The following is a 19917-nucleotide window of genomic DNA, read 5'->3' as shown; positions in this document are numbered from 1 at the left end:
GCGCCCAGTTCCGCGTGGAGCAGGGACCTTTCTCGCTCGGGGCATGTCGCGGGCACCTGGAAAACCAGCCGTGACGATGGGGCGCGGCCGGCGGCCCTGGCGCCGGGGTTCTTTCCCCGAGTAGAGTTGATGGAGGCGCCGTGGCCGGGCGTCCGCCTCCGCCGTGGCGGGCGTCCGGGGCGCCCATGGAGGGGGCTGGCCTCCGTGGGGGAACGGATGGATCCCTCACTCCACAGCTGGGACGATGCCGCGAAATGTGCCATTGTCGCCGGCACGGTCGGGGGACTCGTGGCGCGGGACGCAGTGTTCCCCGTGGGGAGGCCCCCAGGCTTAGGCCCGTGGCAACGGAAGGCTGAGCAAGCAGGCCCGGACCCGGGCCCGGCTTTCGGGGCCGGCCCGGCCCCAGCTGCCGGCGTCAGGGAGGGGACCACCGGAGGCTGAAGAGCGGGAGGCGTCGGCCTCCCCGGGGCCTGCCTCCCGGAGCTCCTCCTGGCGGCGCCGGTACGCGACGAATCGCGATCGCGGACAAGGCCCCAGAGGGGCGGCCATGCGGCCCAGTGGTGCCCGAAGTGTGTTCGCCGGGCGTTTTCCGGCCAATTCTCACGAGCTTTCTGCCCAAATCGGGATAGATTTGGGCAGAACGCTCGTGAGAATTGGCCGGCGTTGGGCAGCCCTGGTCAGCTCCCAGTTGCGCGTGGAGCAGGGCCCTTTCTCCCTCGGGGCATGTCGCGGGCACCCGGAAAACGAGCCGTGACGATGGGGCGCGGCCGGCGGCCCGGGAGCCGGCGTGCTTTCCCCGAGCAGAGTTGATGGAGGCGCCGTGGCCGGGCGTCCGCCTCTGCATTGGCGGGCGTCCGGGGCGCCCATGGAGGGGACTGGCCTCCGTGGGGGAACGGATGGATCCCTCACTGCACGGCTGGGACGAGGCCGCGAAAGATGCCGTTGTCGCCGGGACAGTCGGGGGACTCGTGGCTCGGGACGCAGGGTTCCCCGTGGGGAGGCCCCCAAGCTCAGGCCCCTGGCAACGGAAGGCTGAGCAAGCAGGCACGGGCCCGGGCGCGGCTTTCGGGGCCGGCCCGGCCCCAGCTGCCCCCGCCAGGGATGGGACCCCCCAGGGCTGAGGAACGGGAGGCGTCGGCCTCCCCGGGGCCTGCCTCCCGGAGCTCCTCCTGGCGGCGCCGGAACGCGACGACACGCGATCCCGGACATGTCCCCCGGGGGGGCGGCCCTGCGGCCCTGTGGTGCCCGAAGTGTGTTCGCCGGGCGTTTTCCGGCCAATTCTCATGAGCGTTCGATTTGGGCAGAACGATCGTGAGAATTGGCCGGCGTTGGGCAGCCCTGGTCAGTGCCCAGTTCCGCGGGGAGCAGGGCCCTTTCTCGTTCGGGGCATGTCGCGGGAACTCGGAAAACGAGCCGTGACGATGGGGCGCGGCCGTCGGCCCCGGCGCCGGGGTGCTTTCCCCGAGCCGAGTTGATGGAGGCGCCGTGGGCGGGCGTCCGCCTCCGCCGTGGCGGGTGTCCGGGGCGCCCATGGAGGGGGCTGGCCTCCGTGGGGGAACGGATGGATCCCTCATTCCACGGCTGGGACGAAGCCGCGAAAGGTGCCGTGGTCGCCGGGACGGTCGGGGGACTCGTAACGCGGGACGCCGTGTTCCCCGTGGGGAGGCCCCCAGGCTCAGGCCCCTGGCAACGGAAGGCTGAGCAAGCAGGCCCGGGCCGGGCCCGCGTTTCGGAGCCGGCCCGGCCCCAGCTGCCGACGCCTGGGAGGGGAACCTCGCAGGCTGTGGAGCGGGAGGCGTCGGCCTCCCCGGGGCCTGCCTCCCGGAGCTCCTCCTGGCGGTGCCGGAACGCGGCGACACGCGATCCCGGACAGGGCCCCGGGGGGGCGGCCCTGCGGCCCTGTGGTGCCCGAAGTGTCCTCGCCGGGCGTTTTCCGGCCAATTCTCACGAGCTTTCTGGCCAAATCGGGATCGATTTGGGCAGAACGCTCGTGAGAATTGGCCGGCGTTGGGCAGCCCTGGTCAGCGCCCAGTTCGGCGAGGAGCAGGGCCCTTTCTCGCTCGGGGCATGTCGCGGGCACAAGAAAACGAGCCGTGACGATGGGGCGTGGCCGGCGGCCCCGGCGCCGTGGTGCTTTCCCCGAGCAGGGTTGATGGAGGCGCCGTGGCCGGGCGACCGCGTCCGCCGTGGCGGGCGTCCGGGGCGCCCATGGAGGGGGCTGGCCTCCGTGGGGGAACGGATGGATCCCTCACTCCACGGCTGGGACGAAGCCGCGAAAGGTGCCGTGGTCGCCGGGACGGTCGGGGGTATCGTGGCCGGGACGCAGGGTTCCCCGTGGGGAGGCCCCCAGGCTCAGGCCCCTGGCAACGGAAGGCTGAGCAAGCAGGCCCTGGCCGGGCCCGGCTTTCGGGGCCGGCCCGGCCCCAGCTGCCGACGCCTGGGAAGGGAACCTCGCAGGCTGTGGAGCGGGAGGCGTCGGCCTCCCCGGGGCCTGCCTCCCGAAGCTCCTCCTGGCGGTGCAGGAACGCGGCGACACGCGATCCCATACAGGGCCCCGGGGGGGCGGCCCCGCGGCCCTGTGGTGCCCGAAGTGTGTTCGCCGGGCGTTTTCCGGCCTATTCTCATGAGCGTTCTGCCCAAATCGGGATCGATTTGGGCAGAACGCTCGTGAGAATTGGCCGGCGTTGGGCAGCCCAGGTCAGCGCCCAGTTCCACGTGGAGCAGGGCCCTTTCTCGCTCGGGGCATGTCGCGGCCACCCGGAAAACGAACCTTGACGATGGGGCGCGGCCGGCGCCCCAGCGCCGGGGAGTTTTTGTCGAGCACAGTGTATGGAGGCGCCGTGGCCGGGCGTCCGCCTCCGCCGTGGCGGGCGGCCGGGGCGCCCGTGGAGGGGGCTGGCCTCTTTGGGGGTAAGATTTGATCTCTCACTCCACGGCTCGGACGACGCCGCGAAAGGTGCCGTTGTCTCCGGGACGGTCGGGGGACTCGTGGCGCGGGACACCGGGTTCCCCGTGGGGAGGCCCCCAGGCTCAGGCCCCTGACAACGGAAGGCTGAGCAAGCGGGCCTGGGCCCGGGCCCGGCTTTCGGGGCCGGCCCGGCCCCAGCTGCAGGCGCCAGGGAGGGGACCCCCGGAGGCTGAGGAGCGGGAGGTGTCGGCCTCACCGGGGCCTGCCTCCCGGAGCTCCTCCTGGCGGCGCCGGAACACGATGACACGCGATCCCGGACAGGGCCCCCGAGGGGCGGCCCTGTGGCCCTGTGGTTCCCGAAGTGTGTTCGCCGATCGTTTTCCGGCCAATTCTCAAGAGCGTTCTGCCCAGATCGATTTGGGCAGAACGCTCGTGAGAATTGGCCGGCGTTGGGCAGCCTTGGTCAGCGCCCAGTTCCGCGTGGCGCAGGGCCCTTTCTCGCTCGGGACATGTCGCGGCCACCCGGCAAACGAGCCGTGACGATGGGGCACGGCCGGCGGCCCCGGCACCGGGGTCCTTTCCCGGGCAGAGTGGATGGAGGCGCCGTGGCCGGGCGTCCGCCTCCGCCGTGGCGGACGTCCGAGCCGCCCATGGAGGGGGCTGGCCTCCGTGGGGGAACGGATGGATCCCTCACTCCACGGCTGGGACGAAGCCGCGAAAGGTGCCGTGGTCGCCGGGACGGTCGGGGGACTCGTGGCGCCGGACGCAGGGTTCCCCGTGGGGAGGCCCCCAGGCTCAGGCCCCTGGCAACGGAAGGCTGAGCAAGCAGGCCCGGTCCGGACCCGGCTTTCGTGGCCGGCCCGGCCCCAGCTGCCGAAGCCTGGGAGGGGAACCTCGCAGGCTGTGGAGTGGGAGGCGTCGGCCTCCCCGTGGCCTGCATCCCGGAGCTCCTCCTTGCGGTGCCGGAACGCGGCGACACGCGATCCCGGACAGGGCCCCGGGGGGGCGGCCCTGCGGCCCTGTGGTGCCCGAAGTGTGTTCTTCGGGCGTTTTCCGGCCAATTCTCACGAGCGTTCTGCCCAAATCGATTGGGGCAGAACGCTCGTGAGAATTGGCCGGCGTTGGGCAGCCTTGGTCAGTGCCCAGTTACGCGGGGATCAGGGCCCTTTCTCGCTCGGGGCATGTCGCGGGCACCCGGAAAACGAGCCGTGACGATGGGGCGCGGCCGGCGGCCCCGGCGCCGGTGTGCTTTCCCCAAGCAGAGTTGATGGAGGCGCCGTGGCCGGGCGTCCGCCTCCGCCGTGGCGGGCGTCCGGGGCGCTCATGGAGGGGGCTGGCCTCCGTGGGGGAACGGATGGATCCCTCACTCCACGGCTGGGACGAAGCCGCGAAAGGTGCCGTGGTCGCCGGCACGGGCGGGGGACTCGTGGCGCGGGACGCAGGGTTCCCCGTGGGGAGGCCCCCAGGCTCAGGCCCCTGGAAACGAAAGGCTGAGCAAGCGGGCCTGGGCCCGGTCCTGGCTTTCGGGGCCGGCCCGGCCTCAGCTGCCGGCGCTAGGGAGGGGACCCACGGATGCTGAGGAGCGGGAGGCGTCGGCCTCCCCGGGGCCTGCCTCCCGGAGCTCCTCCTGGCGGTGCCGGAACGCGGAGACACGCGATCCCGGACAGGGCCCCGGGGGGGCGGCCCTGCCGCACTGTGGTGCCCGAAGTGTGTTCGCCGGGCGTTTTCCGGCCAATTCTCACGAGCGTTTTGCCCAAATCGGGATCGATTTGGGCAGAACGCTCGTGAGAATTGGCCGGCGTTGGGCAGCCCAGGTCAGCGCCCCGTTCCGCGTGGAGCACCGCCCTTTCTCGCTCGGGGCATGTCGCGGCCAGCCGGAAAACTAGCCGTGACGATGGGGCGCGGCCGGCGGCCCCGGCGCCGGGGTGCTTTCCCCGAGCAGAGTTGATGGAGGCGCCGTGGCCGGGCGTCCGCCTCCGTCGTGGCGGGCGTCCGGGGCGTCCGTGGAGGGGGCTGGCCTCTGTGGGGGAACGGTTTGATCTCTCACTGCACGGCTGGGACGAAGCCACGAAAGGTGCCGTTGTGGCCGGGACGGTCGGGGGACTCGTGGCGCGGGACTCCGGGTTCCCCGTGGGGAGGCCCCCAGGCTCAGGCCCCTGGCAACAGAAGGCTGAGCAAGCGGGCCTGGGCCCGGGCCCGGATTTCGGGGCCGACACGGCCCCAGCTGCAGGCGCCAGGGAGGGGACCCCCGGAGGCTGAGGAGCGGGAGGCGTCGGATCCCCTGAGCCTGCCTCCCGGAGCTCCTCCTGGCGGCGCCGGAACGCGACGACACGCGATCCCGGACAGGGCCCCGGGGGGGCGGTCTTGCGGCCCTGTGTTGCCCGAAGTGTGTTCGCCGGGCGTTTTCCGGCCAATTCTCACGAGCGTTCTGCCCAAATCGGGATCGATTTGGGCAGAACGCTCGTGAGAATTGGCCGGCGTTGGGCAGCCCAGGTCAGCGCCCAGTTGCGCGTGGAGCAGGGCCCTTTCTCGCTCGGGGCATGTCGCGGCCACCCGGAAAACGAGCCATGACGATGGGGTGCGGCCGGCGGCCCCGGAGCCGGGGAGTATTCCCCGAGCAGAGTTGATGGAGGCGCCATGGCCTGGCGTCCGCCTCCGTCTTTGCGGGCAGCCGGGGCGCCCGTGGAGGGGGCTGGCCTCTGTGGGGGTACGGATGGATCCCTCACTCCACGGCTGGGACGAAGCCGCGAAAGTTGCCATTGTCGCCGGGTCGGGCGGGGGACTCGTGGCGCGGGACGCAGGGTTCCCCGTGGGGAGGCCCCCAGGCTCAGGCCCCTGGCAACGGAAGGCTGAGCAAGCAGGCCCGGGCCCGATCCCGGCTTTCGGGGCCGACCCGGCCCCAGCTGCAGGCGCCAGGGAGGGGACCCCCGGAGGCTGAGGAGCCGGAGCTCCTCCTGGCGGTGCCGGAACGCGGCGACACGCGATCCCGGACAGGGCACCGGGGGGGGCGGCCCTGCGGCCCTATGGTGCCCGAAGTGGGTTCGCCGGGCGTTTTCCGGCCAATTCTCACGAGCGTTCGATTTGGGCAGAACGCTCGTGAGAATTGGCCGGCGTTGGGCAGCCCTGGTCAGCGCCCAGTTCCGCGGGGAGCAGGGCCCTTTCTCGCTCGGGGCATGTCGCGGGGACCCGGAAAACGAGCCGTGACGATGGGGCGCGGCCGGCGGCCCCGGTGCCGGGGTGCTTTCCCCGAGCAGAGTTGATGGAGGCGCCGTGGCCGGGCGTCCGCCTCTACCGTGGTGGGCGTCCAGGGCACCCATGGAGGGGGCTGGCCTCCGTGGGGGAACAATGGATCCCTCACTCCACGGCTGGGACGAAGCCGCGAAAGGTGCCGTTGTCGCCAGGACGGTCGGGGGACTCGTGGCGCGGGACGCAGTGTTCCCCGTGGGGAGGCCCCCAGGCTCAGGCCCCTGGCAACGGAAGGCTGAGCAAGCAGGCCCGGGCCCGGGCGCGGCTTTCGGGACTGGCCCGGCCCCAGCTGCCGGCGCCAGGGAGGGGACCCCCGGAGGCTGAGGAGCGGGAGGCGTCGGCCTCCCCGGTGCCTGCCTCCCGGCGCTCCTCCTGGCGCCGCCGGAACACGACGACATGCGATCGCGGACAGGGCTTCGGGGGGGCGGCCCTGCGGCCCAGTGATGCCCAAAGAGTGTTCGCCGGGCGTTTTCCGGCCAATTCTCACGAGCGTTCGATTTGGGCAGAACGCTCGTGAGAATTGGCCGGCGTTGGGCAGCCCTGGTCAGCGCCCAGTTCCGCGTGGAGCAGGGCCCTTTCTCGCTCGGGGCATGTCGCGGCCATCCGGAAAACGAGCCGTGACGATGTTGCGCGGCCGGCGGCCCCGGCTTCGGGGTGCTTTCCCCAAGCAGAGTTGATGGAGGCGCCGTGGCCGGACGTCCGCCTCCGCCGTGGCGGGCGTCCGGGGCGCCCATGGAGGGGGCTGGCCTCCGTGGTGGAACAGATGGATCCCTCACTCCACGGCTGGGACGAAGCCGCAGAATGTGCCATTGTCGCTGGGACGGTCGGGGGCCTCGTGGCGCGGGACGCAGGGTTCCCCGTGGGGAGGCCCCCAGGCTCAGGCCCCTGGCAACGGAAGGCTGAGCAAGCAGGCCCGGGCCCGGGCCCGGCTTTCGGAGCCGGCCCGGCCCCAGCTGCCAGCGTCAGGGAGGGGACCACCGGAGGCTGAGGAGCGGGAGGCATCGGCCTCCCCGGGGCCTGCCTCCCGGAGCTCCTGCTGGCGGTGCCGGAACGCGGCGACACGCGATCCCGGACAGGGCACCGGGGGGGGCGGCCCTGCGGCCCTGTGTTGCCCGAAGTGTGTTCGCCGGGCGTTTTCCGGCCAATTCTCACGAGCGTTCGATTTGGGCAAAACGCTCGTGAGAATTGGCCGGCGTTAGGCAGCCCTGGTCAGCGCCCAGTTCCGCTTGGAGCAGGGCCCTTTCTCGTTCGGGGCATGTCGCGGGCACCGGGAAAACGAGCCGTGACGATGGGGCGCGGCCGGCGGCCCCGGCGCCGGGGTGCTTTCCCCGAGCAGAGTTGATGGAGGCGCCATGGCCGGGCGTCCGCCTCCGCCGTGGCGGGCGTCCGGGGCGCCCATGGAGGGGGCTGTCCTCCGTGGGGGAATGGATGGATCCCTCACTCCACGGCAGGGACGAAGCCGCGAAAGGTGCCGTGGTCGCCGGGACGGTCGGGGGACTCATGGCGCGGGACGCAGGGTTCCCCGTGGGGAGGCCCCCAGGCTCAGGCCCCTGGCAACGGAAGGCTGAGCAAGCAGGCCCGGGCCCCGGCCCGGTTTTCGGGGCCGGCCCGGCCCCAGCTGCCGGCGCCAGGGAGGGGACCCCCGGAGGCTGAGGAGTGGGAGGCGTCTCCCTCCCCGGGGCCTGCCTCCCGGAGCTCCTCCTGGCGGTGCCAGAACGCGGCGACACGCGATCCCGGACAGGGCCCCGGGGGGGCGGCCCTGCGGCCCTGTGGTGCCCGAAGTGTGTTCGCCGGGCGTTTTCCGGCCAATTCTCACGAGCGTTCTGCCCAAATCGGGATCGATTTGGGCAGAACGCTCGTGAGAATTGGCCGGGGTTGGGCAGCCCTGCTCAGCGCCCAGTTCCGCGTGGAGCAGGGACCTTTCTCGCTCGGGCATGTCGAGGGTACCTGGAAAACCAGCCGTGACGATGGGGCGCGGCCGGCGGCCCTGGCGCAGTGGTGCTTTCCCCGAGCAGAGTTGATGGAGGCGCCGTGGCCGGGCGTCCGCCTACGCCGTGGCCGGCGTCCGGGGCGCCCATGGAGGGCGCTGGCCTCCGTGGGGGAAAGGATGGATCCCTCACTCCACGGCTGGGACGATGCCGCGAAATGTGCCGTTGTCGCCGGCACGGTCGGGGGACTCGTGGCGCGGGACGCAGGTTTCCCCGTGGGGAGGCCCCCAGGCTTAGGCCCGTGGCAACGGAAGGCTGAGCAAGCAGGCCCGGGCCCGGGCCCGGCTTTCGGGGCCGGCCCGGCCCCAGCTGCCGGCGTCAGGGAGGGGACCACCGGAGGCTGAGGAGCGGGAGGCGTCGGCCTCCCCGGGGCCTGCCTCCCGGAGCTCCTCCTGGCGGCGCCGGAACGCGACGAATCGCGATCGCGGACAAGGCCCCAGGGGGGCGGCCCTGCGGCCCAGTGGTGCCCGAAGTGTGTTCGCCGGGCGTTTTCCGGCCAATTCTCACGAGCGTTCTGCCCAAATCGGGATCGATTTGGGCAGAAGGCTCGTGGGTATTGGCCGGCGTTGGGCAGCCCTGCTCAGCGCCCAGTTCCGCGTGGAGCAGGGCCCTTTCTCGCTCGGGGCATGTCGCAGGCACCCGGAAAACGAGCCGTGACGATGGGGCGCGGCCGGCGGCCCCGGCGCCGGCGTGCTTTCCCCGAGCAGAGTTGATGGAGGCGCCGTGGCCGGGCGTCCGCCTCCGCATTGGCGGGCGTCCGGGGCGCCCATATAGGGGGCTGGCCTCCGTGGGGGAACGGATGGATCCCTCACTGCACGGCTGGGACGAGGCCGCGAAAGATGCCGTTGTCGCCTGGACGGTTCGGGGACTCGTGGCTCGGGACACAGGGTTCCCCGTTTGGAGGCCCCCAGGCTCAGGCCCCTGGCAACGGAATGCTGAGCAAGCAGGCCCGGGCCCAGGCGCGATTTTCGGGGCCAGCCCGGCCCCAGCTGCCGGCGCCAGGGAGGGGACCCCCGAGGGCTGAGGAACGGGAGGCGTCGGCCTCACCGGGGCCTGCCTCCCGGAGCTCCTCCTGGCGGCGCCGGAACGCGACGACACGCGATCCCGGACAGGTCCTCGGGGGGGCGGCCCTGCGGCCCTGTGGTGCCCGAAGTGTGTTCGCCGGGCATTTTCCGGCAAATTCTCATGAGCGTTCTGCCCAAATCGGGATCGATTTGGGCAGAAGGCTCGTGGGAATTGGCCGGCGTTGGGCAGCCCTGCTCAGCACCCAGTTCCGCGTGGAGCAGGGCCCTTTATCGCTCGGGGCATGTCGCGGGCACCCGGAAAACGAGCCGTGACGATGGGGCGCGGCCGGCGGCCCCGGCGCCGGGGTGCTTTCTCCGAGCAGAGTTGATGGAGGCGCCGTGGCCGGGCGTCCGCCTCCGCCGTGGCGGGCGTCTGGGGCGCCCATGGAGGGGGCTGGCATCCGTGGGGGAACGTATGGATCCCTCACTCAACGGCTGGGACGAAGCCCCGAAATTGGCCGTTGTCGCCAGGACGATCGGGGGACTCGTGGCGCGGGACGCAGTGTTCCCCGTGGGGAGGCCCCCCGGCTCAGGCCCCTGGCAACGGAAGGCTGAGCAAGCAGGCCAGGGCCCGGGCCCGGCTTTAGGGGCCGGCCCGGCCCCAGCTGCCGGAGCCAGGGAGGGGACCCCGGAGGCTGAGGAGCGGGTGGCGTCGGCCTCCCTGGGGTCTGCCTCCCGGAGCTCCTCCTGGCGGTGCCGGAACGCGGCGACACGCGATCCCGGACAGGGCCCCTTGGGGGCGCACCTGCGGCCCTGCGGTACCCGAAGTGTGTTCGCCGGGCGTTTTCCGGCCAATTCTCACGAGCGTTCTGCCTAAATCGGGATCGATTTGGGCAGAACGCTCGTGAGAATTTGCAGGCGTTGGGCAGCCCAGGTCAGCGCCCAGTTCCGCGTGGAGCACCGCCCTTTCTCGCTCGGGGCATGTCGCGGGCACCCGGAAAACGAGACGTGACGATGGGGCGCGGCCGGCGGCCCGGGCGCCGGCGTGCTTTCCCCGAGCAGAGTTGATGGAGGCGCCGTGGCCGGGCGTCCGCCTCCGCCGTGGCGGGTGTCCAGGGCACCCATGGAGGGGGCTGGCCTCCGTGGGGGAACGGATGGATCCCTCACTCCACGGCTGGGACGAAGCCGCGAAAGGTGCTGTGGTCGCCGGGACGGTCGTGGGACTCGTGCCGAGGGACGCAGGGTTCCCCGTGGGGAGGCCCCCAGGCTCGGGCCCCTGGCAACGGATGGCTGAACAAGCAGGCCCGGGCCCGGGCCCGGCTTTCGGGGCCGGCCCGGCCCCAGCTGCCGGCGCCAGGGAGGGGACCCCCGGAGGCTGAGGAGCGGGAGGCGTCCGCCTCCCCGGGGCCTGCCTCCCAGAGCTCCTCCTGGCGGTGCCGGAAGGCGGCGACACGCGATCCCGGACAGGGCCCCGGGGCGGCGGCCCTGCGGCCCTGTGCTGCCCGAAGTGTGTTCGCCGGGCGTTTTCCGGCCAATTCTCATGAGCGTTCTGCCCAAATCGGGATCGATTTGGGCAGAACGCTCGTGAGAATTGGCCGGCGTTGGGCAGCCCTGGTTAGCCACCAGTTCCGCGGGGAGCAGGGCCCTTTCTCGCTCGGGGCATTTCGCGGGCACCCGGAAAACGAGCCGTGACGATGGGGCGCGGCCGGCGGCCCCGGCGCCGGGGTGCTTTCCCCGAGGAGAGTTGATGGAGGCGCCGTGGCCGGGCGTCCCCCTCCGCCGTGGGGGGAGGCCGGGGCGCCCGTGGAGGGCGCTGGCCTCTGTGGGGGAACGGATTGATCTCTCACACCACGGCTGGGTCGAAGCCGCGAAAGATGCCGTTGTCGCCGGGACGGTCAGGGGAGTCGTGGCGCGGGACTCCGGGTTCCCCGTGCGGAGGCCCCCAGGCTCAGGCCCCTGGAAACGAAAGGCTGAGCAAGCGGGCCTGGGCCCGGTCCTGGCTTTCGGGGCCGGCCCGGCCCCAGCTGCCGGCGCTAGGGAGGGGACCCACGGAGGCTGAGGAGCGGGAGGCGTCGGCCGCCCCGGGGCCTTCATCCCGGAGCTCCTCCTGTTGGCGCCGGAACGCGACGACACGCGATCGCGGACAAGGCCCCGGGGGGGCGGCCCTGCGGCCCAGTGGTGCCCGAAGTGTGTTCGCCGGGCGTTTTCCGGCCAATTCTCACGAGCGATCTGCCCAAATCGATCACGATTTGGGCAGAACGCTCGTGAGAATTGGCCGGCGTTGGGCAGCCCAGGTCAGCGCCAAGTTCCACGTGGAACAGGGCCCTTTCTCGCTCGGGGCATGTCGCGGCCACCCGGAAAACGAACCTTGACGGTGGGCCGCGGCCGGCGGCCCCGGTGCCGGGGAGTTTTTCCCGAGCAGAGTTGATGGAGGCACCGTGTCCGGGAGTCCGCCTCCGCCGTGGCGGGCGTCCAGGGCGCCCATGGAGGGGGCTGGCCTCCGTGGGGGAACAGATGGATCCCTCACTCCACGGCTGGGACGAAGCCACAAAAGGTGCCGTTGTCACCGGGACGGTCGGGGGCCTCGTGGTGCGGGACGCAGGTCCGTGGCAACGGAAGGCTGAGCAAGCAGGCCCGGGCCCGGGCCCGGCTTTCGGGGCCGGCCCAGCCCCAGCTGCCGGCGTCAGGGAGGGGACCACCGGAGGCTGAGGAGCGGGAGGCGTCGGCCTCACCGGGGCCTGCATCCCGGAGCTCCTGCTGGCGGTGCCGGAACGCGGCGACACGCGATTCGGACAGGGCCCCGGGGGGGCGGCCCTGCGGCCCTGTGTTGCCCGAAGTGTATTCGCCGGGCGTTTTCCGGCAAATTCTCACGAGCGTTCGATTTGGGCAGAACGCTCGTGAGAATTGGCCGGCGTTGGGCAGCCCAGGTCAGCGCCCAGTTCTGCGTGGAGCACCGCCCTTTCTCGCTCGGGGCATGTCGCCGCCACCCGGAATATGAGCCGTGACGATGGGGCGCGGCCGGCGGCCCCGGCGCCGGCGTGCTTTCCCCGAGTAGAGTTGATGGAGGCGCCGTGGCCGGGCGTCCGCCTCCGCCTTGGCGGGCGTCCGGGGCGCCCATTGAGGGGGCTGGCCTCCGTGGGGGAACAGATTGATCTCTCACACAACGGCTGGGACGAAGCCGCGAAAGATGCCGTTGTCGCCGGGACGGTCGGGGGACTCGTGGCTCGGGACGCAGGGTTCCCCATGGGGAGGCCCCCAGGCTCAGGCCCCTGGCAACGGAAGGCTGAGCAAGCAGGCCCGGGCCCGGGCGCGGCTTTCGGGGCCGGCCCGGCCCCAGCTCCCGGCGCCAGGGAGGGGACCCCCGAGGGCTGAGGAGCGGGAGGCGTCGGCATACCCGGGGCCTGCCTCCCGGAGCTCCTCCTGGCGGCGCCGGAACGTGACGACACGCGATCCCGGACAGGTCCCCGGGGGGGCGGCCCTGCGGCCCTGTGGTGCCCGAAGTGTGTTCGCCGGGCGTTTTCCGGCCAATTCTCACGAGCGTTCTGCCCAAAATCGGGATCGATTTGGGCAGAACGCTCGTGAGAATTGGCCGGCGTTGGGCAGCCCTGGTCAGCGCCCAGTTCCACGGGGAGCAGGGACCTTTCTCGCTCGGGGCATGTCGCGGGCACCCGGAAAACGAGCCGTGACGATGGGGCGCGGCCGACGGCCCCGGCGCCGGGGTGCTTTCCCCGAGCAGATTTGATGGAGGCGCCATGGCCGTGCGTCCGCCTCCGCCGTGGCGGGCGTCCGGGGCTCCCATGGAGGGGGCTGGCCTCCGTGGGGGAACGGATGGATCCCTCACTCCACGGCTGAGACGAAGCCGCGAAAGGTGCCGTTGTCGCCGGGACGGTCGGGGGACTTGTGGCGCGGGACGCAGGGTTCCCCGTGGGGAGGCCCCCAGGCTCAGGCCCCTGGCAACGGAAGGCTGAGCAAGCAGGCCCGGGCCCGGGCCCGGCTTTCGGGGCCGGCCCGGCCCCATCTGCCGGCGCCAGGGAGGGGACCCCAGGAGGCTGAGGAGCGGGAGGCGTCGGCCTCCCCGGGGCCAGCATCCCGGAGCTCCTGCTGGCGGTGCCGGAACGCGGCGACACGCGATCCCGGACAGGGCCCCGTGGGGGCGGCCCTGCGGCCCTGTGTTGCCCGAAGTGTATTCGCCGGGCGTTTTCCGGCCATTTCTCACGAGCGTTCTGCCCAAATCGGGATCGATTTGGGCAGAACGCTCGTGAGAATTGGCCGGCGTTGGGCACCCCTGGTCAGCGCCCAGTTCCGCGGGGAGCAGGGCCCTTTCTCGCTCGGGGCATGTCGCGGGCACCCGGAAAACGAGCCGTGACGATGGGGCGCGGCCGGCGGCCCCGGCGCCGGGGTGCTTTCCCCGAGCAGAGTAGATGGAGGCGCCGTGGCCGGGCGTCCGCCTCCGCCGTGGCGGGCGTCCGGGGCGCGCATGGAGGGGGCTGGCCTCCGTGGGGGAACGGATGGATCCCTCACTCCACGGTTGGGACGAAGCCGCGAAAGGTGCCGTGGTCGCCGGGACGGTCGGGGTACTCGTGGCGCAGGACGCAGGGTTCCCATGGGGAGGCCCCCCGGATCAGGCCCCTGGCAACGGAAGGCTGAGCAAGCATGCCCGGTTCGGGGCCGGCTAATGGGGCCGGCCCGGCCCCAGCTTCCGGCACCAGAGAGGGGACCCCCGGAGGCTGAGGAGCGGGAGGCGTCGGCCTCCCTGGGGCCTGCCTCCCGGAGCTCCTCCTGGTGGTGCCGGAACGCGGCGACACATGATCCCGGACAGGGCCCCGGGGGTGCGGCCCTGCGGCCCTGTGGTGCCCGAAGTGGGTTCGCCGGGCGTTTTCCGGCCAATTCTCACGAGCGTTCTGCCCAAATCGGGATCGATTTGGGCAGAACACTCGTGAGAATTGGCCGGCGTTGGGGAGCCCTGGTCAGCGCCCAGTTGCGCGGGGAGCAGGGCCCTTTCTCGCTCGGGGCATGTCGCGGGCACCCGGAAAACGAGCCGTGACGATGGGGCGCGGCCGGCGGCCCCGGCACCTGGGTGCTTTCCCGAGCAGATTTGATGGAGGCCCCGTGGCCGGGCGTCCGCCTCCGCATTGGCGGGCGTCCGGGGCGCCCATGGAGGGGGCTGGCCTCCGTGGGGGAACGGATGGATCCCTCACTCCATGGCTGGGACGAAGCCGCGAAAGGTGCCGTGGTCGCCGAAACGGTCGGGGGACTCGTGCCGCGGGACGCAGGGTTCCCCGTGGGGAGGCCCCCAGACTCAGGCCCCTGGCAACGGAAGGCTGAGCAAGCAGGCCCGGACCCGGGCCCGGGTTTCGGGGCCGGCCCGGCCCCAGCTGCCGGCGCCAGGGAGGGGACCCCCGGAGGCTGAGGAGCGGGAGGCGTCGGCCTCCCCGGGGCCTGCCTCCCGGAGCTCCTCCTGGCGGTGCCGGAACACGGCGACACGCGATCCCGGACAGGGCCCCGGGGTGGCGGCCCTGTGGCCCTGTGGTGCCCGAAGTGGGTTCGCCGGGCGTTTTCCGGCCAATTCTCACGAGCGTTCTGCCCAAATCGGGATCGAATTGGGCAGAACGCTCGTGAGAATTGGCCGGCGTTGGGCAGCCCTGGTCAGCGCCCAGTTCCGCGTGGTGCAGGGCCCTTTCTCGCTCGGGGCATGTCACGGGCACCGGGAAAACGAGCCGTGACGATGGGGCGCGGCCGGCGGCCCCGGCGCCGGGGTGCTTTCCCCGAGCAGAGTTGATGGAGGCGCCGTGGCCTGGCGTCCGACTCCGCCGTGGCGGGTTTCCGGGGCGCCCATGGAGGGGGCTGGCCTCGGTGGGGGAATGGATGGATCCCTCACACCACGGCGGGACGAAGCCGCGAAAGGTGCCGATGTCGGCGGGACGGTCGGGGTCTCGTGGCGCGGGACGCATGGTTCCCCGTGGTGAGGCCCCCAGGCTCAGGCCCCTGGCAACGGAAGGCTGAGCAAGCAGGCCCAGGCCCGGGACCGGCTTTCGGGGCCAGCCCTTCCCCAGCGGCCGGCGCCAGGGAGGGGACCCCCGTAGCCTAAGGAGAGGGAGGCGTCTCCCTCCCCGGGGCCTGCCTCCCGGAGCTCCTCCTGGCGGTGCCGGAACGCGGCGACACGCGATCCCGGACAGGGCCAGGGGGCGGCGGCCCTGCGGCCCAGTGGTGCCCGAAGTGTGTTCGCCGGGCGTTTTCCGGCCAATTCTAACGAGCGTTCTGCCCAAATCGGGATCGATTTGGGCAGAACGCTCGTGAGAATTGGCCGGCGTTGGGCAGCCCAGGTCACCGCCCAGATCAGCGTAGAGCACCGCCCTTTCTCGCTCGGGGCATGTCGCTGCCACCCGGAAAACGAGCCGTGACGATGGGGCGCAGCCGGCGGCCCCGGCGCCGGGGAGTTTTCCCCGAGCAGAGTTGATGGAGGCGCCGTGGCCGGGCGTCCGCCTCCGCCATGGCGGGTGGCCGGGGCGCCCGTGGAGGGGGCTGGCCTCTGTGGGGGAACGGATTGATATCTCATTCCACGGCTGGTACGAAGCCGCGAAAGGTGCCGTTGTCGCCGGGACGGTCGGTGGACTCGTGGCGCGGGTCTCAGGTTTCCCGGTGGGGAGGCCCCCAGGCTCAGGCCCCTGGCAACGGAAGGCTGAGCAAGCGGGCCTGGGCCCGGGCCCGACCCGGCCCCACCTGCAGGCGCCAGGGAGCGGACCCCTGGAGGCTGAGGAGCGGGAGGCGTCGGACTCCCCGGGGCCATCCTCCCGGAGCTCCTCCTGGCGGCGCCGGAACGCGACGACACGCGATCGCGGACAGGGCCCCGGGGGGGCGGTCCTGCGGCCCTGTGTTGCCCGAAGTGTGTTCGCTGGGCGTTTTCCCGCCAATTCTCACGAGCGTTTTGCCCAAATCGGGATCGATTTGGGCAGAACTCTCGTGAGAATTGGCCGGCGTTTGGCAGCCCTGGTCAGCGCCCTGTTCCGCGTGGAGCAGGGCCCTTTCTCGCTCGGGGCATGTCGCGGGCACCCGGAAAATGAGCCGTGACGATGGGGCGCGGCCGGCGGCCCCGGCGCCGAGGTGCTTTCCCCGAGTAGAGTTGATGGAGGCGCCGTGGCCGGGCGTCCGCCTCCGCCGTGGCGGGCGTCCGGTGCGCCCATGGAGGGGGCGGACTCTGTTGGGCAACGGATGGATCCCTCACTCCCCGGCTGGGACGAAGCCGCGAAAGGTGCCGTTGTCGCCGGGACTGGCGGGGGACTCGTTGCGCGGGACGCAGGGTTCCCCGTGGGGAGGCCCCCAGGCTCAGGCCCCTGGCAACGGAAGGCTGAGCAAGCACGCCCGGGCCCGGGCCCGGCTTTTGGGGCCGGCCCGGCCCCAGCTGGCAGCTCCAGGGAGGGGACCCCCGAGGGCTGAGGAGCGGGATGCGTCGGCCTCCCCGGGGCCTGCGTCCCAGAGCTCCGCCTGGCGGTTCCGGAACGCGGCGACACGCGATCCCAGACAGGGCGCCGGGGTGCTTTCCCCGAGCAGAGTTGATGGAGGCGCTGTGGCCGGGCATCCGCCTCCGCCGTGGCGGGCGTCCGGGGCGCCTATGGAGGGGGCTGGCCTCCGTGGGGGAACGGATGGATCCCTCATTCCACGGCTGGGACGAAGCAGCGAAAGGTGCCGTGGTCTCCAGGACGGTCGGGGGACTCGTGGCGCGGGACGCAGTGTTCCCCGTGGGGAGGCCCCCAGGCTCAGGCCCCTGGCAACGGAAGGCTGAGCAAGCAGGCCCGGTCCGGACCCGGCTTTCCTGGCCGGCCCGGCCCCAGCTGCCGAAGCCTGGGAGGGGATCCTCGCAGTCTGTGGAGCGGGAGGCGTCGGCCTCCCCCGGGCCTTCCTCCCGGAGCTCCTCCTTGCGGTGCCAGAACGCAGCGACACGCGATCCCAGACAGGGCCCTGGGGCGGTGGCCCTGCGGCCCTGTGGTGCCCGAAGTGTGTTCTTCGGGCGTTTTCCGGCCAATTCTCACGAGCGTTCTGCCCAAATCGGGATCGATTTGGGCAGAACGCTCGTGAGAAATGGCCGGCGTTGGGCAGCCTTGGTCAGCGCCCAGTTCCGCGGGGAGCAGGGCCCTTTCTCGCTCGGAGCATGTCGCGGGCACCCGGAAAACGAGCCGTGACGATGAGGCGCGGCCGGCGGCCCCGGCGCCGGGGTGCTTTCCCCGAGCAGAGTTGATGGAGGGGCCGTGGTCGGGGGTCCGCCTCTGCCGTGGTGGGCGTCCGGGGCACCCATGGAGGGGGCTGGCCTCCGTGGGGGAACAATGGATCCCTCACTCCACGGCTGGGACGAAGCCGCGAAAGGTGCCGTTGTCGCCAGGACGGTCGGGGGACTCGTGGCGCGGGACGCAGAGTTCCCCGTGGGGAGGCCCCCAGGCTCAGGCCCCTGGCAACGGAAGGCTGAGCAAGCAGGCCCGTGCCCGGGCGCGGCTTTCGGGGCGGCCCGGCCCCAGCTGCCGGCGCCAGGGAGGGGACCCCCGAGGGCTGAGGAGCGGGAGGCGTCGGCATCCCCGGGGCCTGTCTCCCGGACACCTCCTGGCGGTGCCGGAACGCGGCGACACGCGATCCCGGACAGGGCCCCGGGGGGGCGGCCCTGCGGTCCTGTGGTGCCCGAAGTGTGCTCGCCGGGCGTTTTCCGGCCAATTCTCACGATCGTTCTGCCGAAATCGGGATCGATTTGGGCAGAACGCTCGTGAGAATTGGCCGGCGTTGGGCAGCCCGGGTCAGCGCCCAGTTCCGCGGGGAGCAGGGCCCTTTCTCGCTCGGGGCATGTCGCGGGCACCCGGAAAACGAGCCGTGACGATGGGGCGCGGCCGGCGGCCCCGGCGTCGGGGTGCTTTCCCCAAGCAGAGTTGATGGAGGCGCCGTGGCCGGGCGTCCGCCTCCTCCGTGGCGGGCGTCCGGGGCGCCCATGGAGGGGGCTGGCCTCCGTGGGGGAACGAATGGATCCCTCACTCCACGGCTGGGACGAAGCCGCGAAATGTTCCGTGGTCGCCGGGACGGTCGGGGGACTCGTGGCGCGGGACGCATGGTTCCCCTTGGGGAGGCCCCCCGGTCAGGCCCCCGGCAACGGAAGGCTGAGCAAGCAGGCCCGGGCCCGGGGCCGGCTAACGGGGCCGGCCCGGCCCCAACTGCCGGCGCAAGGGAGGTGACCCCCGGAGGCTGAGGAGCGGGAGGCGTCGGCCTCCCCGGGACCTGCCTCCCGGAGCTCCACCTGGCGGTGCCGGAACGCGGCGACACGCGATCCCGGACAGGGCCCCGGGGGGGCGGCCCTGCGGCCCTGTGGTGCCCGAAGTGGGTTCGCCGGGGGTTTTCCGGCCAATTCTCACGAGCGTTCTGCCCAAATCGGGATCGATTTGGGCAGAACGCTCGTGAGAATTCGCCGGCGTTGGGGAGCCCTGGTCAGCGCCCAGTTTTGTGGGGAGCAGGGCCCTTTCTCGCTCGGGGCATGTCGCGGGCACCCGGAAAACGAGCCGTGACGATGGGGCGCGGCCGGCGGCCCCGGCGCCGGGGTGCTTTCCCGAGCAGATTTGATGGAGGCCCCGTGGCCGGGCGTCCGCCTCCGCCGTGGGGGGAGGCCGGGGCGCCCGTGTAGGGCGCTGGCCTCTGTGGGGGAACGTATTGATCTCTCACACCACGGCTGGGACGAAGCCGCGAAAGATGCCGTTGTCGCCGGTACGGTCAGGGGACTCGTGGCGCGGGACTCCGGGTTCCCCGTGCGGAGGCCCCCAGGCTCAGGCCCCTGGAAACGAAAGGCTGAGCAAGCGGGCCTGGGCCCTGTCCTGGCTTTCGGGGCCGGCCCGGCCCCAGCTGCCGGCGCTAGGGAGGGGACCCACGGAGGCTGAGGAGCGGGAGGCGTCGGCCGCCCCGGGGCCTTCATCCCGGAGCTCCTCCTGGCGGCGCCGGAACGCGACGACACGCGATTGCGACAAGGCCCCGGGGGGGCGGCCCTGCGGCCCAGTGGTGCCCGAAGTGTGTTCGCCGGGCGGTTTCCGGCCAATTCTCACGAGCGTTCTGCCCAAATCGATCACGATTTGGGCAGAACGCTCGTGAGAATTTGCCGGCGTTGGGCAGCCCAGGTCAGCGCCCAGTTCCACGTGGAGTAGGGCCCTTTCTCGCTCGGGGCATGTCGCGGCCACCCGGAAAACGAACCTTGACGATGGGGCGCGGCCGGCGCCCCAGCGCCGGGGAGTTTTTGTCGAGCACAGTGTATGGAGGCGCCGTGGCCAGGCGTCCGCCTCCGTCGTGGTGGGCGGCCGGGGCGCCCGTGGAGGGGGCTGGCCTCTTTGGGGGTAAGGTTTGATCTCTCACTCCAAGGCTGGGACGACGCCGCGAAAGGTGCCGTTGTCTCCGGGACGGTCGGGGGACTCCTGGCGCCGGACTCCGGGTTCCCCGTGGGGAGGCCCCCAGGCTCAGGCCCCTGACAACGGAAGGCTGAGCAAGCGGGCCTGGACCCGGGCCCGGCTTTCGGGGCCGGCCCGGCCCGAGCTGCAGGCGCCAGGGAGGGGACCCCCGGAGGCTGAGGAGCGGGAGGCGTCGGCCTCCCCGGGGCCTGCCTCCCGGAGCTCCTCCTGGCGGCGCCGGAACACGATGACACGCGATCCCGGACAGGGCCCCCAAGGGGCGGCCCTGCGGCCCTGTGGTGCCCGAAGTGTGTTCGCCGGGCGTTTTCCGGCCAATTCTCAAGAGCGTTCTCCCCAGATCGATTTGGGCAGAA

Source organism: Meles meles, chromosome 21 (genome assembly GCF_922984935.1).
Source record: "Meles meles chromosome 21, mMelMel3.1 paternal haplotype, whole genome shotgun sequence".
In the NCBI taxonomy this organism is placed as follows: Eukaryota; Metazoa; Chordata; class Mammalia; order Carnivora; family Mustelidae; genus Meles; species Meles meles.
The sequence above is the reverse complement of the archived record's forward strand: the minus strand, read 5'-3'. Positions refer to the sequence as shown.